This window comes from Falco rusticolus, chromosome 20 (assembly GCF_015220075.1).
Source record: "Falco rusticolus isolate bFalRus1 chromosome 20, bFalRus1.pri, whole genome shotgun sequence".
Taxonomy (NCBI): domain Eukaryota; kingdom Metazoa; phylum Chordata; class Aves; order Falconiformes; family Falconidae; genus Falco; species Falco rusticolus.
Genome location: NC_051206.1, coordinates 2,526,324 through 2,535,496, shown reverse-complemented (window position 1 = coordinate 2,535,496; position 9,173 = coordinate 2,526,324).

Below are 9,173 nucleotides of genomic sequence, written 5' to 3'. Positions count from 1 at the left end.
ACGCTCACTTACTGCTACGGTTCCCATATAAGAATAGAGTGGGAGGCTATTTTAGGGAGCCTTCCTCAGGCTGGTTTCAGCCAGTGGAATCAACCTTTTTCAGCCCAGTATTGTTTAACAACAGCTAAGAGACCAGCGTGGATTTTGGTGCCTGAATTTTCTCACCACGTCCCCAGCAGCGGTCCGTTCCCCTCTAAGGGATAGCAATCAATTCTAATTAGCAGTTCACCTGCAGAGACCAGTTCTAGGAGAGAGAGAAACCTGTGGGACACAATTCAGGTCTACAGACTGAGAAGCAGGTTTAGAAGTCCAGAATTGAGTTGAAGATTTCTTTATTAAGTGACTCCTTTACCCACTGAAATGCTCATTAGCCCAGCTAAACTGCCCGTTTTAGAAATCTATAGGGAAAAGCAATTCCTGCCAAGCAGAAGATGTTGCAGGGAACAAGTTTCCTACTGAGTGACACAACATTTCAGAGTATCTGGAAGCCAAGCTCAGCTTTAGCTGACTAAATATGGAGAAAAGGTACATCAGATGGAAAAGTGAGGGTGAGCCTGGGGACTGGGGCACGGGGGGCACGAAGGGGAACGCTCCGAGTGTGGGCTGAAAAGCCTCCCACAGCCCCTAGGTGTGGGTATAGTATTTGCATCCAAAATACTGATCAGACGTGTGAAAAACCACCGCTAAGGCTACCCCTGTTAAAGCTGAGGTAAGGTAAGGCTCTGTAAGCGTCCCAATATTTAGGTCTTTCAGAGAAGTTCCTGGGATCGCAACTGTGTGCAAACACTGAGCAGCAACAACTGCCACAGAGCTGAAGCTCAAACCTGAATTTTCTGGCAGGCAAAGGCATTTAGAACTCTGACCCCCTGAAATTCCCAGTTCACAAGCAGGGAGGATGGGGGAGGGGAGACAAAAAGGTGTTGCACTGTGGGAATTCTCCTTCCGTGCAGTGAAACGGAATGGGATCTTCTTGTTTCTTTCCCGTGAGAGGGAACAAGTTGAAGAAAAGGACAGATTTTACTAAGCACATCTATGAAAAGCGACTGTAGCATCGAGCATCTCTAACAATTATAACTGTGGTTGCTATAGGGCTGATGGTGGGCTAGAAAATTAAGAAATTATCAGACTTGATTTTTTTTAAGCACATGAAGCAAAACTTCCCAGTAAGTCAAGGAGATGCAGCAGAAAGGACCGACAGATTCATGCTCAAACCTGACCAGATAATACTCAGCTTGCGGAGAGGGATGGTTGGGGGAAGAGCAGACCCCAGACTCCTGTGCCTGCCCCAACCCACACTCACCTCTTCAGTCTCTAGAAGGCAGCACAGCTCCTCTGAGCATCTGGGAAGGAGATCCACAGCACAACGCAGCAGACTCCTCTCTTCGTGCAGGGTTGGGACTCAGTGCCTGAAAATCCACCGCTTTTCTCCCTTTATTTCCCCACCAATATTTTGAGGGCTCACGGTTGCACTGATTCCCTGTATCCCAACGCTTGTGAGGGGCTTGGCTCCAGCATCCCTCAAGGGATCTCCCCCCAGTTGCAGTGCTCAGCTCCACACTGTCAAGGAGCAGCAGTAACTTTACTGCTCTGCTGATGGCTGATGTAGCAGGCAGTATCCTTGCCATTACCGTAATCTCCTGCCATTCCCGTATTGCTCAGAAAGAAAGAGCACTTCATCTGATGACAAGTGGTATTTAAAATATTTATTCCCCCCCCATGCAAGCTACCTGTTCCTGCAGAGATCAGAGAACAGGAGCCAGCTGACAAGCTCCTCTTTATAGGCTAACAACTAATTCTTGTGATATAAAAAGAGAATTACCTGCCAGGCAAACCGAGCATGAAAAAAATAAGAAGGAAAGACAGACACACTGACCAGGCAATCTGTGTGGTGGGGCACAGTACCAGGGCAGGCAGCACAGCTAAATGGACATGGGGGTTTAGGTTTTAATCTGCCTTGAGCAGAATGTGCTGTTGAGGTGAGGTTGATTTTTTTCTGTGGCTTTTTAAACTGCATTTTTTTAAAAAAGTGCCCCCAAAAATGGTGTCCTGAAGTAAAAGGAGGGAAGCAGAGCACAGGCTGGGATTTTACAGCCAAAGGAAAACAATTCCTGCAGCCGCAGGGAAGCAGATGAGCTATGTACCTGTTCTTGCACAACAGTCTCTCCACCACCCGCTCTGAGGCAGTAACTTTGAGAGGGAACGTTTTCTTGTTGGATTCATGTGTTGCATGAACAGAGGTAAATGTAAAAGCGATGCTCAGGCTCCCCCAGGAGAGCATCGAGTGCAGAACTGGGCTTCTCGATAACCCTCATCACTGTTCCAGCATCTCTAGACTCTGCTTTCTTGGATAGCCATTGCTACTAGAAGGGAAAAAATATAAAAGCAGCTAACACAAAATGTGCAATTTGTGTAGAGTTTGGGAAAGCATAGTCATCCTGACCTTATTGCAGTTCCAGCTACTGTAGCATTTGCAGTTGCTGATGTTGAACAAAAGACCCCCCAAGAGGAAATTGCAAGGGGGGTGGAAGAGATGAGAACTCAAACTAATCTTGAGGACCTTGTGAACTGCAGGAATGGGAGGTGATTTCTAATGGCTCAGCTTCCATTTCTCCACGGCTTTCTTGGCACCTGCACTACTTGCTCTGTAGATGCAAGGCTTGTTTTTGAAGGCTGCTTGGAGTGTCAGGCTGTACCGTGGTCCTTCCCCGAGGGCAGAGGATGTTGGGAGGGAGCAAAGTCGAAATGAGTAAAGGAAATCTTGAGTTACTAAAGACACTTAAAGACCATGATTCAGCAGACCTATTCTAGACGCCAGTCTTGGGATAAGACAACTTTATTTCAATCGATCAATTGGAAAATGAGTCTAAATGACTTGGAGGAAGGGAAGAGAGATTAACCCTGCCTGGGATTTTGTTTCTACTGGTACATATGACCTCTCCATACTGGTGGCTTGTTCCAACCTCTTAAATGCACAATGGAAATAAATTTATATTCACAGCTTCAGTCATTAACACTGTACTGAAAGTATCGGCTCATCTATGAGTAATACCCTTGTTACAGGACATCTTTCGGGAGTGGAGGGAAGCAGAAGGAAGTGCCAGACAGTAGTTTTTTTTTCCTTAAAGTCCTCAGAGAAAAATTAATGCATTGCAGTGAAGATTCCCGACACCCAGAGAGCACTAATAGTCCAAGGCTGAAGGGTCACTGAACAAAATACAGGATGTTATCGGATAAAGATGGACGGGGCAGGAGAACATCTAGGTTTTATGAAGCAATCTTTGTACTTGTCTCTGGCAAGATGTGCTGGAGTCGCACGTGTCCAATTTAAAAAGTTTTGGACTAAACAGAAAATTCAGGAGAAAGTGGTGAGAATGATAAAAGCCTAGAAAACATGACCTGTGAAGCTGGGGAAGGGGAGGGGTCTTCAATCCCAGATGTCGCATCTGAAGACAGTCGAAAGACTGCCTGTAGAGGTTATGAATATCCATCGCTGGAAGTTTTCTGGAACAGATTAGGCAAAGATCTGTCAGTGTTTTACTTGCATTCTTTATTGAGAGAGGATTAAATGTCCTGTAGTGTCTCATCTGACGTGGTTTTCTACAGGGAAGATCTATGGAGAAAGGCAGCTCTTGGGGTTCAGGCAGTGGAAGGGACAGGAGTCCTGGGCGCAGCCCTTGTTTCTACTGGAACCTTCTCTGGTCATCTTTGGCTAGTCCATTTCAAAGTGTATCTTCCCTACTTGTGAAATAGAGGGAACAATGCATTTCTCTCAGTTACTGACTCTGACTGTAAGCTTTGTGGAGCGGGGGTTGTATCTGCTGTGTAGGTAGCACTGGGCACAAAAAAGATCCTATGCTTTGTGTGTTGTAAATTCTACTCATTAGCATGAGAAGGTCCCCAAGGGAGGGCTCCAGGCAACGTCAGCTGCTCGGCTGTTTCTAAGCCTCTGGCCCTTTCTTATCTGCTAGCCTTTTAAAAATCAGAGCCTTAAATCCCGGCTTTCTGCCAGCGTTGTATTTTTGTTACAGGTGTGTCATAAAAAGGCCCAGCGTCCCATCGCTTGTGTGTCCGATGCCGTTTAATAAAGTGCCATCGTTAATCTGCTTAGCTCGGTGCCAGACCACGCAGACAACCGGTGTCTGGGACCAGGAGTGGAATAACTTCTCCAAGGTGCTCTAGGCTTTGACATGATTAGTTATTTACCTGTTCAGAAAGTAGTGAAAAGCATTGCTTTGAGAAATCGTCCCTCAGGGTTTAGTAATTCTGCTTGGGTAAGAAAGAAAACCCACCCAAAGGCAAGAGATATTAAATGTTGTCTATTAAACTTGAAGCTGGAAGTAGACTCATTTCTCTGTCTTATGATTGGGCAGCCTGAAGCGTAGAGCACAGCTGAGTTGAAGATTGCAAACTTCTGAGTATTTAAAAAGAAAAGAAAAGGAAAAACCACCCACAAACAACCCAGCATAGTTGTTGTTGGGCTGCAGCTGCTCACACATGGAAGACAATCGTTTTGCATTGAGAATGGGGACCTTGGAGGAGGATGCTGCATGTGGTCTGAGCCTTGGAAGAGAGCAGTATGCATTCAGTACTGATTAATTATTTTCCCCATACAGCCTCATTTGCAAGTACAATGATGGTTAAATTCAGGGGTGGCATACTGATGGAAAGATCTATGTTTACTGGATAAGTGAAGTAAAGATGAAAATTATTCAGGTCGTTTGGAGAAAATTCAAAGTGAGCTTTCAAACCGTGGGTTAAAAAAGAGTGTTGGGTTGAAAAAAGTGTGGGGCAAAAAGGGCTGAAATTTTCAAACAAGGTGGATCTGCCTGTTGATTTTAAACTCTCTTCAATAGCGATCTGCCCAAGTACGAGAGGTGTCCAAAATTTTCTATCTTTGGATTCACAGGGACTCTTTCACCGTGTTCCTAAATCACTTAAGCATAGGCTAATGCTGGTTAAACAAGATCCATGCTTTTGCATAAATCAAGAGAGCGTCATTAAAGCTAAGGGTACTTTCTTAATTCACAGCAGGTGAAGATTTGAGCCACTGGATTTTGTGTACAGCTGCAGGTATGAAGGCTGCCTAATCACATGCTGAAGCTGTTAAGTGTTTATTTCTGTGTAAGTCATGAAGAATTTCCTGGTTTGATTTATTACCTGGATGATCTGATAAAGTCTAACCACATACAGAGGACGGTCCTATTCTGTCGCCTGGGGAAGATTGATCGTTACCTACCGCTGAAACAAATCTATCCCTAGATGAGAGCCTGCTCATCCCTCCTGCTTCCTTCTTGTTCACCTCCTGTGTCTAGCTGGATCCTTTCCCGTGATCTTCCTGCTGCTTCTCTCTAGTGAGAGTTTATGCCACTTTGCTTTAGCTTGATGTTAATCTTTAATATGTAAAATAGTTCGGGAGGATTGAAGCTGTGTCTAAACCATACCGATCTTGGACTGTCTCGTTTAAATGCTTTGTTCAGGTTTTTGTCTGCTGCCTGCCCACGCGTGAGGGGCGATGAGATCCAGCACGCTGGAAAACACCTGCCTTCCTGCTACTGAGTTGATTTTCTCCCCGAAGCATCTCCTTCCATCTCTCTTCCTCCTGCCAGCTTTTGTCTGGCAGGGCAGAACACCCCGTAGGGCCAGAGCTCTGCATCCAGCACGGCTCACCCTGCTCAGTGTGCGAAGGTCCAGATTGCAATCCCTATAACATCACCGGGACCAAAATAAAAAGAGTGTGCTGCTTTATCTCTCCCAGATCTGAGCTGGATTTAGTTCTAGTCTCGTGCCTCAGCATTCACTACAGGCCTGCAAGCTTTCTTTTCTATCCAAAGCACACAGTATGGCAAATTCCTTGACTACTATAGAGAAGCATGGCTTGGAAAAATCCCGGGGATGAGGCTCTGTCTTTATTCAGAAACATTCTCTTATTCCAGTGGGGATGGAAGTCACTGTTGAGCTTTTTTTGTCCCCTTGTGTTGGCTGATTGTCCAAGCTTCGGGCATCTTGCACGGCCGTGCTAGATTTCTTTTGCCACGTGACTTTATATGTAATTCTGTCATCCCTGCTGAGCCTCCACTTCCCCACTGTGCTCGAACAGCAGCTTTTGTCCATCCAACCCATCTTCCAAGCAGCTCAGAGCATAATGATAAATTACATTCGAGATATGGAGCCTTACATCCACAAGGAACCTGTTGTGCTTTGGGACTGGAAATGCAAAGCTCGTGTCACCCGCTGCCACCTCCAGGCAGCCGCTGTTGGCTAACGACGTTAGAGAAAATAGTTTAGGGAAAGGATGGATGATGGTGGTGATGTATCGGTCTTTCCATAGGCATATGTTTACCTGCTATTAGTTATCGCTGCATCTTGTCTGAGATCCACTGGGAATGGAAGGGGCCTGAGCTGGTGACGGCAGAAGTCAGCAACTTTAAAAGAAATATGGCAACAGGGAGAACTTTTGGCAGCGTCTTCCCGGGAGCAGCTCTCTGACTGCAGCACTGGCATGGGCAGGGGTGAGATCCGAAGCCCCTTGAAGTCCAGGTCAGTAGCTGGAGCTCCAGAGACCGACCTGCCAGGGTCACTGGCCCCTTTCTCTCGGGGACAATAACCACCACTGCAGAATAAATCAATGCTCCATCTAATTTAGGAGCCTGTCATATAGTGGCCAGCACAGGATGTTCCAGAGGAAGAGACGTTTGTAGCGTAAGTCCACAAACCTACAGATGATCAATCAGGGTCATACCTATGCAACATCACTCCAAGCCATTGCTTTAACCCTTTCCAGGCCAGCCTGCTGCCCTGCCAGCCTACCCCCTCAGCAGATGATTTTGGCCCTATGGATGATGAGATGTCTTCTTTTGCCTGGGCTAAACTCACCCTCTTCTCCTGAGGCAGCTGTTTGCTCTTTACTCATCTGCTGTGTTTATATCTTAAGCAACATGGAATTGGAGCTGCCTTTTAGTTCAGACCTGAGCATGCTGTGTCCTTAATTAAGGTATCAAGGTATTGCTGTAACACTGCCGACAAAAAACTGTGCTTAGTTTTTTCTCTCCTCGTGGGTCTTAAGAGCTTTAAATCACAAAAGGAGTGATTTATAAAAGCTTCCACGCACCTAGTGCTACAATAAAAATAACTGCGTGTTTATTTTTTTATTTCCATTAACTGCTGCAAATTAATGTTGCCTGTAGAAATGTACACAGTTTGTATCTTGATGGCCAGTAGACATAGGTGTTTAAGAGATACTAGACAGGTTCTTAATTCCTTAAAGCAACAAGCTTTAGCTTTCTTCCCAAGTATGTGAGCATTTTGGTGAGATGTTCTTTGTCCCATCTCTTTTTTTTTTTTTTTTTTTTTTTTTTTTTTTTTTGTGGCTCTCTAGTCATTATTACTAAAATACACACACCAATAATTCCCTTCCTCTGAGCCAGGCTCTTACCACTGCATAACACAATTACCGCAAATTAGCATCGTATGAAAACCAAAGAAACAACACAAAGCTCAAAAACCCAAACAAACCCTCCCAACTGCCTGGCATTTCAAAACTCGACTTAAAACGCCAACAGGCAGGAATGCTAATTAGATTGGCGAAGTGAAATGTTTTTACATGTTAAGGACTTTCATCCAACAGTATTGTACATTGTGTTTACGCTCAGACTGTGTCGCTGGAAGACTTGTGTGCGAAGTAGACATGTCTTTTCTACGATGTGGCCGAAGCACGGAGGGGAAGGAGAGAACCGTTGAGCTATTTCTTGCCCTCCAGGCCCCTGGGGGATGAGGCAGGTGAGGAATGAGGCTTTGGGGTATCTTTGAGGGCAGCCACAAAGGGCTGAGATGGTGGAACCACCTTTTGGGAGGGTTTGTTTGAGTTTTTTGAGCTTGGTGTTGTTTCTTTGGTTTTCATACGATGCTAATTTGCGGTAATTGTGTTATGCAGTGGTAAGAGCCTGGCTCAGAGGAAGGGAATTACTGGTGTGTGTATTTTAGTAATAATGACTAGAGAGCCACAAAAAAAAATAGAGATGGGTGTAGGTGATTGCCCCTGTTTGCTAGAAGGTCAGTAGCACCCTGGGTCCCCTTCCACGAAGCTGCAACCCTCCCGATGGCAAAGCATGGGGGATGTTCCTGCATCCTTTCAAAGAGGAAACTCTCAGAGTAGTTACTAGGATGCTCCTTTGTAACATGTCCAGAAGAAGGAAAGAAATCATTTCCTATTAGACTTCCTCCACTTCAAAATTGAGTTCAAATCCACCCTCCTTGTGCCCGGACAGAAAGCTGATGGCACAAATTCTCCATCTGAACATCGGAGAGAGCAAAAACCCAGCTGCAGATGGGGGGGGAGATACTGATCAAACCCAGCTTTGCTCGATATTTGTTAAAATACTCATGATTCAACAAAGGGGTGGTGTGTGTAAATTAAAATCTGTAAATTAAAATATTTATATTCTTAAAATGCTTTTTTTCTGTGACTCAATGTTCATTTTTAATGTAGGAGGATAATAGTAAAATTGCCCTGGACTCGTTTAGTACAAATTTGAGCTTTCAGTGAGAACTTCTAGATGATACATGATTGGCAATCATGTACCAAAATATGAACCCAAATGCATGATTTGCAAGGTTCTCTTTTGTTATCATCATATAGATCAGAAGGTGGCTTAGAAATAAGACAGGAAAAATCATTGAATTATTCTCAGAAGCTCTTCAATGTTTGTGCAAGGAATAGTCTTACGTGAAGTAGGTGGTGGAGCAGGAATTAAAGAACTGGCTCCTAATTTGAGCCTTCTGGAATAGCTGCTTATAAAGCTGGCTATGGCAAAAGTTCCCCCCCTATTTTTTTCTAGGTAGATGAATTCAAGTTCAAAAGAGCAGAGATTTGTTTTTAGCATCTTTCGCTGTAGCGGAAATCACTAAATAACATAAATGGGGAATGACAAAGTATTTGGGTGAAAGCAGAATAAAAAGAAATGGCTTGTTTATTACACTGTAAAGTCATTTTACGGAGAAGAAACAATGTGTTGTGCTGTTCATTGTTCTCCAGACCCAAGTATAACTGCAAGCAGCAGGCTTTCCAAGAATCTAAGAGTGCAAGTACAAGAAAATACGTATTTTTCTCGCTGATGCTTCCCAAGGAGTAATCTGACTACATATTAAATACTAATTAAGAGCGTGACAGGAATCGG